At 32.2% G+C, this 15,113-nt stretch overlaps 1 pseudogene; it reads right to left on the bottom strand.

Annotated features, from left to right (window-relative positions):
- Window positions 1–7,807: 7,807 nt before the first annotated feature.
- Window positions 7,808–7,926, bottom strand: LOC111741225 (annotated as a pseudogene).
- Window positions 7,927–15,113: the final 7,187 nt, after the last annotated feature.

Here is a 15,113-nt window from a genome sequence, read left to right as displayed (position 1 = left end):
AAAGTCATTTTACATGGTCAATAAGTATATTTAAAGTTGTTCATCACCAATTTTTAGGGAAATAAAAATTAAAAACCACAGTGACATATTAACTTCAAACCCATTTAAATGGCTAAAATTGAAAAGATGGACAAAATGAAATGGTAGTAAGAATGTATCTCAACATTCCTGGTGGGAGTATAAAATGAAAAACTATTTTGGAAAACTATTTGGCAATTTCTTATAAATTTAAACCTACATTCCTCTCATGGCCTAGAAATTTCACTCTTAGATATTTACCTAAGGGAAATAAAAACACATGTAATTACAAAAACTTTTGCAATATTGTTTCTAGCAACTTTATTCATATTAGCATCAAATTAGAAACAATCCATATGTCCTTCGACATGATTTCTGATAAACAATTCATGGTATCTTTATCCATGAAATAGTACCAAGTAATACAAGGGAGCAAGCCACTGATGCATGCAACAATAGAGATAAGTCTCCAGAACACTGTGTTGAGAGAAAGAAATCAAGCACAAAATGGTATACAGAGGTAATACGCATAATTCCACCTGCAAGAAGTTCAAAAACAGGCAAAATTAACTAATGGTGATAAAAATCAAAGCAATTGTTGTGGCGTCAAGCACAGTCTAGACAAGGGGACAAAAGAATTTCTGGTGGGATGGCAATGTTCTGTATCTTCACTGGGATGGTGATTGCATGAGGTTGTATGTTTGTTAAGCTAATCAAATCGAACACAAAAATCTGTGTATTTCACTGTATATATGTATTTATTTTACCTCAATTAAAAAATATACGCAGATTAAAGAAAGCTAACCTTTTTATCATGGCTTGCAAAGCCCTTACCTAATGCTGCCCAGCCCATCTCTCTGACCATCTCCTACCACTATATTTCTTGGTCAGATTACATTGCTTGAGTTCGAATGTTTCCTTTGAAATGTGAAATAAATTACAGGAATGAATCTAAAAGTCAGAATTCCGTTTAGTAGATAGTTTTATGCCGTTCAGTGTCTAACACCAGTCCTACCTGGCAAGTTCTCTGGAGGAAAGCATTGAGTCAAGGTCTAGAGATGCTATGGCTTCATTAATTGCCATGTTTGTCATCTTTCTGGTGAACCTATGCATAGAGCTGCCAGGCCACCTAGAGGACTCCCCTCTCTAGCATCTAACATTACAGACTAGTTCTTGCTTATTAGCAAGAAGGAAAGAAATATCTCCTTTCAAATAATTGACACTGTTATTCAAGGTGCTGTAGATTAATCAGAAATGGTTAATCAGAGCTTTTGAAAACCACTTGGAACAATTTTGCAAAAGAGAGGATTATGGAAAGGCCTAACACTTTGCAATTCATTAGAAAAGTTGGCTAATCCTTTTAGTTAAGAAAGGAAGAGCTAAACCAAACATTTATTTTACATTCAATATTCCCTGCTTAATAAAGAAAAATTAAAGATTTTTAAATGATCTTTTCTGGAACATAAAGACCACTGCTGTGATGACAAACTTTCCATGCCCAGTTAAGACTTAATACAACATTTTAGTCTTTGTGACTTCATGAATGTAATAACTTTCTAAAGTTTTAGATATTACAAAAACTTCTCTTAATTAGGTATCATCACGTAATGAGAAAGTCTAGTTAAGCAAGCATTCTCAATAATAATAATAGCAGTAATAACTTCAATTTATTGTTTAATATGTGCCAAGCACCTAATTAAGTACTTTACATACATGTACTGATTTACTTATCACAACAGCTCAGTGAAGTGGTTACTATTGACTACTTTTTTCTCAGCAATTAAGAAAAACTAAATTTTATAAATTCACATAGCTAGTAAAACAGGGAAGAGGACTTGAAACCAGGTCTGTCTAACTCTAAAGCTTACACTTTTAATCTTCATGTAAAATTTCTTCCTCATTCATTCATTCGTTTTATTATTTCAGCAAACTGTCTTGACTGGCTACTATATGCTGGAGGTACAGTACTTGGTGCTTGATACAAAGATAAATAAGATGTTATTAAGAAGCACACATTAGGGCAAGAGTAAGATATGTAAAAAAATTACAGAAACCCTTTCTTATTATGAATAAGATTATAATTTACTTCCAGTTAACAATATTGTTTGGTAAAGAAAACCAGAAAGGTTTAAGGAAAAAAATGTTAATTTATACAAAAGTTAGACTATAATATCAGTGTACATGTTAATAACCTAATAAGGTAAAAATTATGAGTGGTAAAATTATACTCAGTTTATCTTGGGAAAGTGTTATCCTGGATAATGAGACACCATTGCTCAGTAAATACAATGTTTCCTCCAGGGGCTGGTTCTCCAGTTGAGTCCCAGAAGAGGCATATATGCTTTGAGTTAAGATGCCATGTCACAAGGAAGTTACTTATTCTTATACACTAGAACCACATTCAGATAGGCTGGATTCTCACACCATTAGGTCCTTGGAAACTAATACCCATGAGGGATCACGAGTTTTATATCTCCAATGTCTTATTCACTCTCAGTGGCTAAAATGGTAGGCAATTTAAAGTATTTCTCTTCTTTTTTTTAAATAATTTTTTATTGCCTATACCCATTTTCCTATCTACCCCACACTAAACAAACATCATTCTGAATTCCATATTTATCATTCCTCTTTACACTTTCTTTTTGTATCTATAAATTCTCTGAACATGTTTATTTTTAACTGTATTAAAGTATATTAGACTACATAATAATATTGTGGAATTGCTTTTGTTTTACTTAATATTTTTCTTAAACTCTGAACTTTCATTTTATACAATACATTCATATTATACAATATTCTATTGTGCGATGTACCACAACTTATTCACTGACATTTATTTTCACTATTGTCAACAGTGCTGCTATGAATATCCTTGTACATGTCTTTTATTGTACATATGGGGTGGGGGATTTTTGGTTTTATATTTAGGAGTGAAATTTCTGTGCCATAAGGCATAGAATGTTCAAGTTTAGAAAAAAATGCCAAACTTTTTCAAAGTGGATGCATCAATTAGCACTTCCTTCAGCAAGATGTAAGAGATATTCTGGTTATATATGCATTTTAATAGTTGGTATTGTCCAATTTCTTCATTTTTTTTGAACAAGTGTAAATGGTTTCTCATAGTAATTTTGATTTGTATTCTCATAATCATTAATATTTTTGAGCATTTCTTTATATGCTTATTGCCATATATAGTCCTTTTTTGAAATTGCCATTCAAAACATCCAACCTTTTTTATTTAATGTTTATTTTGCTCTTCTTATTGATTTGTAGGAGAATTTTATGTATTTTCCACACTAATCCCCTGTTAATTGTGCATAATACAGATATCTTCTCCCAGTTTGGTCTAGTTTTTTGATTAACTCATGTTCTTAGTTTTAGTATAGTCAAAATTATCAGTTTTCTTTTTGTACAATCAATGTTTTTTGCATTAGTGTAAGAAACTTTTCTTACCCCAAAGTCTTTAAGATACTTATCTATGTTTTCTACTAAGAAGGTTTAAGTCCTAATCTCTATGGAATCAATTTTTATATACTATGAGGTAAAGATCTAATTTTGTCTCTTTTATTTGGAGAACTATGTTTCTCAGTCTCCATTTACTAATAATTCTACGTTTACACAGAGATCTAGCATGCTATCTTTGTCATATAACAATGTTCTAAACATATTTTCAGCATTTTTATTCACTGTTTAGAACATAATGTCTGTTCCTGCTCCAATACCATGCTATCTCAATTATTATGGCTTCAAACTATCTAGTAGGACAAGTCATCAATCCTGCATTTATTCTAATGAACCCTGGCTATTTATTGGCATTTTATTATGTCGTATAAATTTTATAATAATCATAATGACTCTATTACATTAAATCCGTAGATCCCCTTAGGGAAAACTGATAGTTTTTACAATACTAAGTTTTCCTTATAAACATAGTATATCTCTGAAGTTCTTTCAGTTATTTTTAACAGCTCTAAAAGTCATATATTTTACCTGTAGAAATTTTATACATCTTATGATAGATATATTCTTAGATTCTTATAAATTGTATTTACACTGTTGTCTTCTCTTTATTTTTGTTTTCTAGGTGTTTGCTTCTCGTGTATATAAATGTTAATTTTTAATGTTCTGTCTTTAGCTAGAGTTATGGATTCTTTTGCATTTTCTGCGTTAAAACAAATTATCTCCAAATAATTTTTTGTTTTGCTACCCTATGCCTCTAATTATCTTTTTTGTTTCTTCAAATACTACATAGGACCTCTAATGAAACAGAATAAATTTGGTGGTAGTAGACATACTTGACTTGTTTATTATTTTTAAGAGATTGCTTCTATTGTTACCCTATTTAAAACAATGTTTATTCTAGATTTTTATGAAAAATTCTATTAGGCTTTGGAAATACCTATCTATTTCTAATTTACTAAGCATTAACTTTTTTGTATTTTTGTATTATAGTTGCATATTGAAAGCAAATGCCTTTTCCCCATCTACCATGCTCTGGGTACGTTGTTGATTAGTACCCAGTTTGGCCCTCTGAGAAAAGTTCTCCAGGGCTTTTGGCTCTGTCCTCTGTAATCTTGGTTCCTTCCTCTGAGTCATTCTTCTATGAGAAATGAACTGTATTTGCACCTGAGTAGCTCTCTCTGCTTACTTTCTCCCCATAGAAGAAGTCTAGGGGCATAGAAACCTCTTTCCATCTAGAATAATCTCTATCCTTCAGTCCAAGATGACACAAATCCTTTAAAAGTACTGAGTTTAGATTATAATCCACTCCACCAGACAAAAGCCACACCAATACCTATCTGCAACCCAAGTTCACTACTACGTTGGACTGAAAAGACAAGAAGCTATGAGACGAGGCCCTTAAATTTCTCTGAAGTCCTTTGGTCTAGCAGAGCAGCTATAGGGGCCACCTCAAATTTCTCAAGGTCTGACCAAAGAGTACTACAGTTGCACCAATGACTTGATCTGATTGCCAACATATTTTGGAATAAAAGCTCTTTACCTGATGGACCTAACCAAATTTCAGTAGTTAAATAGGTGAAAAAGAAAGAAAGCTGATTCTCAGGGAAAATAACACATACGTATTTGAATATATCAATGATATGGTGTAAAAGAAAATAAAATTAACAATCCATTTTCATTTCATTTTTAAAAAGGCAATTATGACACATCCCTCAAAGACTAGTTAAGTTTTCCTTTTAATTTTCAAATGTAAAAACATTTGGATGGGAAGATAAAGAACCTGATTTTTTACCTCCTAAATTATAAATTATTTATAAGGGTCCAGGTCACTGTCTTCATTCTTTCTTTCTGTCAGCTTTTGAAAAGATCAGTTTCAGAACCTCTACCTTATGATCAGCTTTTTATGGAGAGAGCGTATGCTGTTCCTATTGTACTTCTTCCTGACAAAGTACCTCTGGACTAACTAAAGAAGGGGACAGGATTTCGTGGAAAAAAATGTGGTCATTAATTGCTCAACTGGATTAATTAAGGTGGGTCATTCTACTTAATTCTATTTAATTCTCATAATAATCACTGATACATTTAAAAATTCAATTGATGGCTTTTAAAATTAAAAGAAAAATCAATATCCATTTAAAGTCATAGAAAATGAGAATGTTTTTGGATGTCTAAGGAAGAGACTCACAAATCTATTTAAATGGAAATATCAGCCATAGAAATTTAAAGTAAATCAAAAGCTAACCAGCCATGGCTGTTTTATTATCTCCAAGTGAAAGGCAATCTCTGGAAATTATGCACTTATGATTAATATAATTTACATGGCTTGTGTTTATTTCCCTGCCAAATATCTGCAGAAAAATGAGTAACTACCAAATCTTCCTTTCACAGATAATAAGAGACAAAAGTTACAAAACTTTTATCAAAAGAAATTCATCTTTTAACTTATATTTATATGGCACCTACAATGTGCCACACTAGGCACTGAAAATACCAGGATCCTACATGAATGTAAGGTTTCTCTATAAAAGAATAAATGACAATGAAGACTTAGTAATTCAAAGAATATACTTTCAATGTAATTTATGATTGTGCAACTTATTTTAGAAGTGTACCAATTTTATACTATTCTGACTTTTAATGGTTTAAATCGAATGAAGTATTAAAAATTGTTCTAAATGTGGAATAACAGTGAATTATATATCTACAAGGCATAACTTTTTTACCATTTATTAGGGATTCAAATTTGTGATCTTTAATGCTATATCAAGATGCTTCTATCTTTCAGGTTATAAGGGGTTTATTTATTTATTTATAATGAAGCCCAAAGACTCAAATCAAACTATGAATTAATTGTTGTTGGCTGTATTTTTAATATGCATTAGTTAGCAGTTTTGTTTTGGAATTCCTCTATACCAGAGGTCAACAAACTTTGTCTGCAGAGGGCCAGATAGTAAAAATTTAGGCGTGGCCAGCCTCTGTCACAACTACTCAATTCTATAGCTGAAGTGGGAAAGCAGTCATAGACATAAATAAATGAGTCCGTGTTCTCATAAAACTTTATTTCTAAAACATGAGGTAGGCTGGATTTGGCCTGTGGGGCATAGTTTACTGATCTGTGCTATATACCACAGGTATTTTTCATTATTATTAATTGCAAAATCTCTTTCTCTTTTTACCTTTATTTTATTCTATTTTAATCAAGGGCAATACATTGGCACTAGATAGTATCATGCAACTCTGAAATATAGGATTGGAGAAAGATGAAAAATAAAAGGATTTTCCTGTGCTTAACTAGCAACAGAGTCTCCCCAAATTCTCCCAACATGTTGCTTTTTCCACTGTGCCATGATAATTTTGAAGTTAACTTTATTAATGTGCATCATTTCCTGTTATATTTATGGCCCTTTTCATTTCTCAGTAGGATCTCTATGTCCTTGATGCAATTTATGTGATCATTATTTCATTTCTCTTAAGAAGAATGATAAGTACTTTTTTTGGTATTATTCTCTACACTTGACTAAAATATCTGCATGCTTCATAATAAAAAAGATATCAGAATACAAGCTCAATCAGAAAAACATACAAACTCTTCTATAGAAAGGGAATATTAGGTATATTTCTTGACCCTTTACATAGTAAAACCTAACAGTTGATTGCAATAAGTGATGACTTATTCTCCTTTAATAATTATGTTATTTTCTTTAATAATTATAACATTTTCTTTTGGCTAAATGTTTTCAAATTATTTGGGGGGAAAAGAAGAAGAGGTGATCCAAAAGAAATACTGACTCCTAAGGACTTGTTTATTTTTTTCCATATTTGTTTGGTGTGACTAGTGAATCATGCTACGGCCATGCCACCCTGATGTCTGATCTTGAAAGCCAAGCAGGGTCGGGCCTGGTTAGTACTTGGATGGGAGACCACCTAGGAAAACCGAGTGCTGTAGGCACGAAAAAAAAAAAGAGAGAGAATCATGACTACTAGGTCTATGATAGTATATTTTTATAGTAGAACACTACTGATGAAAAATATTTCAGTATTCCTACCAAGATATCCTTCTAATTTTTACATTGAGAATTTTTAAATTAAAACAACAAATTAATACGATTATTCTGGAAGAGATATTCGTACAAAGCTCTCAACTTTTTGCCTCTTCCTATATGTCTTTTGACATTTGTTTTATTTTTAATTATATTCCCCGCCCCCAGGAAAACAACATCAACCAAGGTTGCATTTTTGAATCAAAGCTAAGTTTGTGTACGTGTATGTATAAATATTCTTATTTCTTAATTCCTAGTAGATGGGTTAACTTTTTTTTTTTTTTAGATGCTTACAGCACCCGTTATTCCTAGGTGGTCTCCCATCCAAGTACTAACCAGGCCCAAACCTGCTTAGCTTCTGAGATCATATGGGATTGGGCACGTTCAGGGTGGCATGGCTATAGATGGGTTAACTTTTTAAAATATATAGATCCACCAATCAGTAACATAAAGAATAACTTATCTGTTTATATTTTATTTAAATAAGATGAAGAATCAAGCATGATTTTACTTGGCTTTACTCATTCATTCCATCCAAACTATATTTTGCTAAGAAAATTTGTGATTGTATATATAGATAATACATTTTATCATTATTTGTTATCTTCATATTAAGTTTTATAAACACATATACAACAATTACTTAGATGGAGTTTTTAATTATTTATTTCTTCTTATTTATGCCTACAACACCTGGTCTTCCTAGGTGTTGTAGGCATAAACAACACCCATCCAAGTACTAACCAGAACTGACCCTGCTTGGCTTTCAAGATCAGAGATCAGGCTTTTTCAGGGTGCATTGGCCATAGACCATGGACCACAGCTCCACTGGGGTGCGAATCCAGGGCCTTCTGCGTGTAAAGCAGACATGCTAACCACTATACTATGGAACCACATCCACTAGGTGGAGTTTTATTAACTAGGTTTTGTTACTGGGTTTTCTGATTCTTGTACCAACACTTCCAATTTGCTGTTAGTTTTTGATTCCTGAAGGCCACATCTCTCCAAGAGGTAGTGCAACAGTTCATTTCTTCCTGTGGTTGAATTTTACAGCCCTTTTGTGATTTGATTAGTGAAGTTTCCTTTGATAGCTTGTAGATAATTAAATTTTTAGAATTGTAGTGATGTTTTATATATATATATATATATATATATGCATGTGTGTGTGTACATTTTTATGAATGTTTCAATGGAAAATAAGGTGACAGTTCAGATTCCATTAGTAACTAGCCACTACCGTATCCTGAAAATTTGTATTTTCAGATAAAATAGCTTAAAATGTCCTGGAAGCATCATCATAAATAATGTTTTGAAAAAAAAACAACCCAGATTTACTACTTACTCTTACTTCAAATAGCACAACTATTTTTGATCACGTTGTTTTAAGATAAAACCTCCCTATTAGGAACATTTTTTTGGCCTGTTTTCCTTCCTTAAATATTAAGCAGTTTAAAGAAAATACCTTTATTTACATAAAGTTATTCCCTGAAAAACAATAAACATGACTATGTTTTGAAATATTTTTCTGATACATCTGAAGTAACATAATGAAGAAATAAGAGAATAAGAAATAAAGAGAATCATATTTTTAAAAGGCTAATGTTTTCAATACAAATTTGGAGCTATATATAATAAATCTGAACTATGTCCAACATATTGTCAGGTCTCTGGAACACTCTTGTTGGTAAACAACAAACCAAAATCTAGTAGAAAGATAAATCATCTAAAGGGACAGCTACATGATCACTAAAACATGAGGAACATTTCACTAACTGTGACTTAACATGTTTCTTTCCAGTGTATGACTCCATGTTCCTGATTTTTTTTTCTTTTTCACTAGGCAGAGTTGATGTTGTGCAATAGTTTCTTTTCAAATTTTACTGTAAGGTTGCATACAGGGAACATTTCTCTGAGAAGTGGACTCTTTTTCTAGATTCTTAAATGAAGACTATTCACCATACCTGCTGAAGGACCCCATATACTTATTGGGCATTTGAGAAGGGTCTGGAAAAATCAACCAGTAGCACTGAAACAAGATAAACTATTTTTATATGAGTAATTTTATTTTATATTACTTTCCTCATTCACAAGTATTTCACACATATATACATTTCACATATATCTTGTATATATGTCATATATATAATTAAAAAAAGAAGATTACATTTTGGAGGAATTGGTAAAAATAGTTATTTTCCAGTATGAAAAGATATAGGAGAATCAGCCGTTAAAATAAGATCTAGAGAAATTCCCAGCTCTTCAATATTCTTATATCTGCCACCAATTGTCTACATCTCTGACATCCTTAGATCTGGATGATTTCTACCCATTTTCAGTGCAAAAGACTATCTTACCACACCTTTTCTTTAAAATTAAAAAAAAAAACCACCTTGTTTGCTTGCAGTACACTGTGCTATGCTCAGGAGAATGACATGAACAGAAAACTAGAAGAGAAATGAGCATATGAGAACCAATTAAATTTTTACAGGTTTCCTACAGCTAATTTTCATTAAAGAGAATAAATGCTAAAAGCTGGTTCCTTCTGTATAGAAGAAAACAGGTTATATTGAAAGGCCAAGAATTTGTTCTAATTAAAACAAATAATGCCACTTAAATCCTCATTTTCTTATGAAATGTGAAGAATACAAACACACACACACACACACACACACACACACACACACACAAATTTTCCAAGCTTTGTGGCTTGTTATCACTATCAGTAAACAGTTCATCTCTCAAACCTCAATGCCTTAAGCTTCCAAAATGATTTGTTGCTATTAAATGGAGATATAACAATGAGAAATAGTCTATATACTCTATTTATATAGATTTCAGTATATGATAGATAACAGAGTCCAGATTTTGGAGACAGATTATAGAGTATCACAGTCTATCCAGGCTTAGAGGGGAGAAATACAAAGCCATGTGCATTGCATTTTTAAAAAATAATCTTGTTTGTTCTAGGCTTAAAAAAGCCAAAATCTAATTGGCACTAAAACTGTGGTTTTATGCCACTCTGAGAAAAAAAAATGATAAGAAGTAGTTATAAGATTATGGATTTCAATATGTTCATCAGAGTTAAATTCTAGGAAGCTTATTAAGTTGCAAATACTTAGAAATTCTATGAATACATATGTTTTCTGAGGAACACATCTCATTCCTCAGGTAGTGGTTCCCTCATTTCATTTCCATATTACAGAGCTTCTCTTTTTTACTAGTACAAACATTTAGGTTAGATGAAATGACATAAAGAAAATCAGTAACAAGTAACAAACAGTGAGCAGCATTACTTATATTTCATATAAAATGTTAGAAGATAACACGAGCAAAATTATTTCCTAAAACATACGGAAATTTAATGTAAAACATTTACCCTTGGAAAAAACCATTGCTCTGCTCATTACACAAGAACCAATGCCCCTTAATGAGTGCATTGTGTGTGACTCAAGACAAATGGTAGATAAGCTGACCTACTTTCACCTAAAATCAAAATACCTCAGGAAATCTGTCATGTTTAAGTTTGCATAGAAGCTTATTTTTCATATTATTATTTATGATGAAATGCTATTCGAATGCAAACAATTTGCAATCTGTTTTGTTCATAAATCTCCAATACAGTGTTCACTCATCACAAACCGAAGACTTTGCTATAGGTTCCCCAGTACACGAAAGCCTGAAAATTTGCCCCCCAAAAGGAATTTCAAGATCATCCCTTTCCATCGCATTCTTACCTCAATTCTCCAATGCGAATTTGTATACCTTCGTTCTTTGACTTCCTTCCTCTTCTGAGACATTGAGAAAATAAAAGATGGGTCTTGTTATTGAACCACTTGGGGTTCCTTGCTCTGAAGGTTAGCCTTTAGTCACAGCTTGTCATTAGTTTTTCTCATAAGGCTTACTAGACTCAGATATATGCAGCTTGAATGAATTCACAAATTGTATTAATATCACTCAGTCTCTCTCCTCCCCCTTTCCAGACCACATTTAACACTGATGACCAGGTGAGACTGCACGGTCCTTAACTTTATCAAATAATTTAATTTCTGGAAATGTAGGTAAGGTATGTAATGGGAGCCAATAAATACTTCAGCACATAAGGTCTAGCTTATGCTTTAGAATTTCTTTTTTATCACTTTTATAAATTAAGGCAAAAGTAACCGAATTAGCGTGGATAAGTATGAATTATAAGACATTAGTATCAAATTGTAGGAAGCTTTTGAAGTTGTGGCCATGGGAAAAATTCTAATACCCTTTTTTGTTTTGGATACTACTAATGTCTGCAATTCTAAGTATACTCCACATAAAAAGTCTGAAACCAGGAACACAGAAACACATTAGCCAGAAACACATTTCTGTTATTATTCAGGATCTTCACTATACTAACATCATTATAAGCAAACAAATAAATAAATCATAAAGTACTTTGAATCAGAGCGATATCTTAAGACAAAAATTCATCAGATATTACACTAAGTTGAATAAGGTACCTATGTTAAGAAAAGTTTTGCTAAATAACTTACTCATTCAAACTGAAAAAAAATTACAGTGGTCTGTTTATAGAATGACTTAAAATTATGTAAAACAGAGTAAAATTTATGTAAGAATTATAATTTTTCATTAAAAATTTAAAGCCTTATGCTAGAATCTATGTTTTTTTAAAAAAAGACATGATGCAATTAATTCTCTCCAAGAGCTAAGTCTTTCAAACTTAATCTCTCTCTTGACCTTGCATTCTCTTAGAACAATTCTCTTTCTCATCTCATTTGAGTCTCTTGGTAGTTCTATATTTGTTGTTTATTGCTCCATTAAAATCTCTACAAAGTCACACCAAATTCATAAACACAAAGGAAAAATTTCAGCCCCTTTTCTTTTGACCATTCAATGACATTTCATACCATTCACTATTCCTCTCTTCCATAAACCTTTCCTTTTCCCCCTCTGTTGGCTTTTTGCTCCTCTTGCTCTCTCTGAGAAATTTTAAACCTTCCTTCTGCTTTAGCCTTCACTATTGTGCCAAATGTGATACAGAAACTTAGGATTCATTGTCACTTTATCCCCTGCTACATGCCCATGAAACAAAATAGGATCTGTTTATAAGTTCTTCCAGATTTATTCATCTTCCAAACCCATCACATTGTGAACTGAAAATAGGGTTCATTTCCCCAGATGAAGCTCAATAATAACGGGCAAATCACCAAGGATGTGGGAATGAATCCAAAGAAATATAAACTTGTTGTTCCTCGCAGTGTCTTTTGCAAGGATGTAGCTCATAAGTGGTTCAACAACTTTATATTAAAAAGTAGCAACTAGGCACAGAACATCTTTACCAGGAGCTCTGGTCCTTTTGCATTAATAGTCGAAATCAAAGGGAAGCAACAAAAATATTATTAAGAATGAACCAAACCCAGGTAATTTTCTGGCTTGGGCAGTCTGTCTTCTGTATGTTAGTATATTCATGTGAGTTTGTTTCCTATGTTTGCTGTTTATATTCAAAATGTATCAGCATATTTTTTCAACATATTTATGTAATTTTCATTGCACTATAAATGGTCAAAGACAAAAATCAGTAAGTTTATATAAAAAAATTGTACTTCACAAAGAAATAAGGTTTGTAAACCATTAGGTGATAGTTAATGTTAATTAATGTTAATTTTTAATTGCTAATGTTAGTTAATTGGTAATGTTTAATAATGCTCAGATACTTAAAACTGTTAATTACAAACACCATTATCTGAAAAGTAAATGTTACTGACAGGCTAAAAAAGTACAGATAGAACACTGGCTGGGCTTCTCTGATTATTCATATCACAGTAAAGATAAGACATTTCATTAGAGGACCATGGAATTTAATCACTGGGGACATGTTAGAAGTTTTACTGAAAAAAAATTGTAAGAAATTATCATTTGTAGAGGAGGCTATTGTGTCTAGGGAATATCTCATTCTTAAGCTTTAATTTTTCTCAGTAAAATCTCTTATTAACATGTTTATCAATCAAAGTTATGAAAAGAATTAAATTTCTACAATAGGTGACAAAGCTGCAGGAACAAGACTATTTTTAATTGGATTATTCCTATCTCTGTTAAGCTTTCTTCAAAATAATTTTAAAATACTGCGTTTACCCAGAGGATAAAACATTTAAGCAGAAATGGCAAGATAAATATATGAGAAAAAAGGAGACAAACTGTTATTTGAATCGATAAATTGTCATATTTATTTGTTTTCCATTATGTGTAAAGTGCTTCAAAGGATTATGAAAATGAGATGAAGTCAAGATGAGTTCTCTTTTCATAACAAATGACTTTTTAATACACCAGTTAATTGAACTGTTTCCCCCCAGAGACGGTCACAAAAATATTAACCACTAAAACTTTTAAGTAACAAGTGTCACACTCTGCTAAAAATTAGGAAAAACATCTTGTTACATGTAGTTCTATTAAGTTACAAGAAGAAACAAAGCATAATCTTAAAAACAAAGATAAGCTACTGGCAGGGCTACATTTTTTTCATGTATTTTAAATAATTTTGCTTATTATTTACACTGATATGTACCATAAGCATAGAGAATATACGTGACTGCAGTCAGCACAATCCTTAAACCTAGGCAAGAGAAGCCTTTGGGTTGGATATTGTACTTCACATGGCCGTTCTCTGGTCTTTCTTTCATTGTGCCCTGGAATTCCCTGCCCAAATGATGCCAAGCCCATATCCAAAGCCTGTACCAGCCCCTACCCCAGGTCTACCTTCCCGAATTTAGACCACATCTCTAGTGTGATCATCCCTGATTATATAAATGGCCAATAGAAGACGTATGAGAGAAGAAAGCCAAAAAGGGTATTCAGCTGGGAGAGAACAAAAAAGGGAGGTGGTCCATGGACCACCTTTTCCCCAGTTGCCACACTGGTACCTTTGCTCATGTTGTTCTTTCCGTGTATTGTTCTCCTTATTCTCCTGGTGAATTCTGACTTACCCTTCAAGGCTAGATCAAATGCATACCATTGATTTCTCAAACAATTTATATATGTTCCTATCACTACAGTTATGACATGCCATTATGGTTATTTGCTTATTTATTTCTCCTTTGAGGTCCTGAATGTTGGATAATATATTTTATTCATTTTTTTAAAACTTATTGCCTTCTCCAGTGCATCTACTAAATTATCAGGTGATAGACATTAGTGAATTCTTTTGAGCTAAATAATAACCGCATATTATCTATTTAAACAAAATCCGAGACTATTCCATCTGTTTAGTGGGTGAGCCAAATGGATTTATTGTATAATATCCTTGTCATTGTGGAATTGCTATTCTAAATATGTCTTCTGGAACAAGTGAAGGTTTTGTTGACATGATATTGTATTTGTTAAATGGGCATAATAATTCTAGACATTCTGATTAATTGTTGAACTCAATGAGCACTCAGAAATCAAGAGGATAATTGCTAATAGAAACAAAAGCAATGATGTAATGGAAGTTGTCTTTTAGGTTATTCCATTAAGACTTTATACTTGGTTGTATAATTTCACCATCCACAGTAAAAGGAAAAACTCTATTTCTGTGTGTCTTGTACTATTTTGTGGCAAATTGTATTG

The sequence above is a fragment of the Pteropus vampyrus genome, unplaced genomic scaffold (genome assembly GCF_000151845.1).
Source record: "Pteropus vampyrus isolate Shadow unplaced genomic scaffold, Pvam_2.0 Scaffold74, whole genome shotgun sequence".
Lineage (NCBI taxonomy): Eukaryota > Metazoa > Chordata > Mammalia > Chiroptera > Pteropodidae > Pteropus > Pteropus vampyrus.
This window is presented reverse-complemented; position numbering and strand designations above follow the sequence as displayed.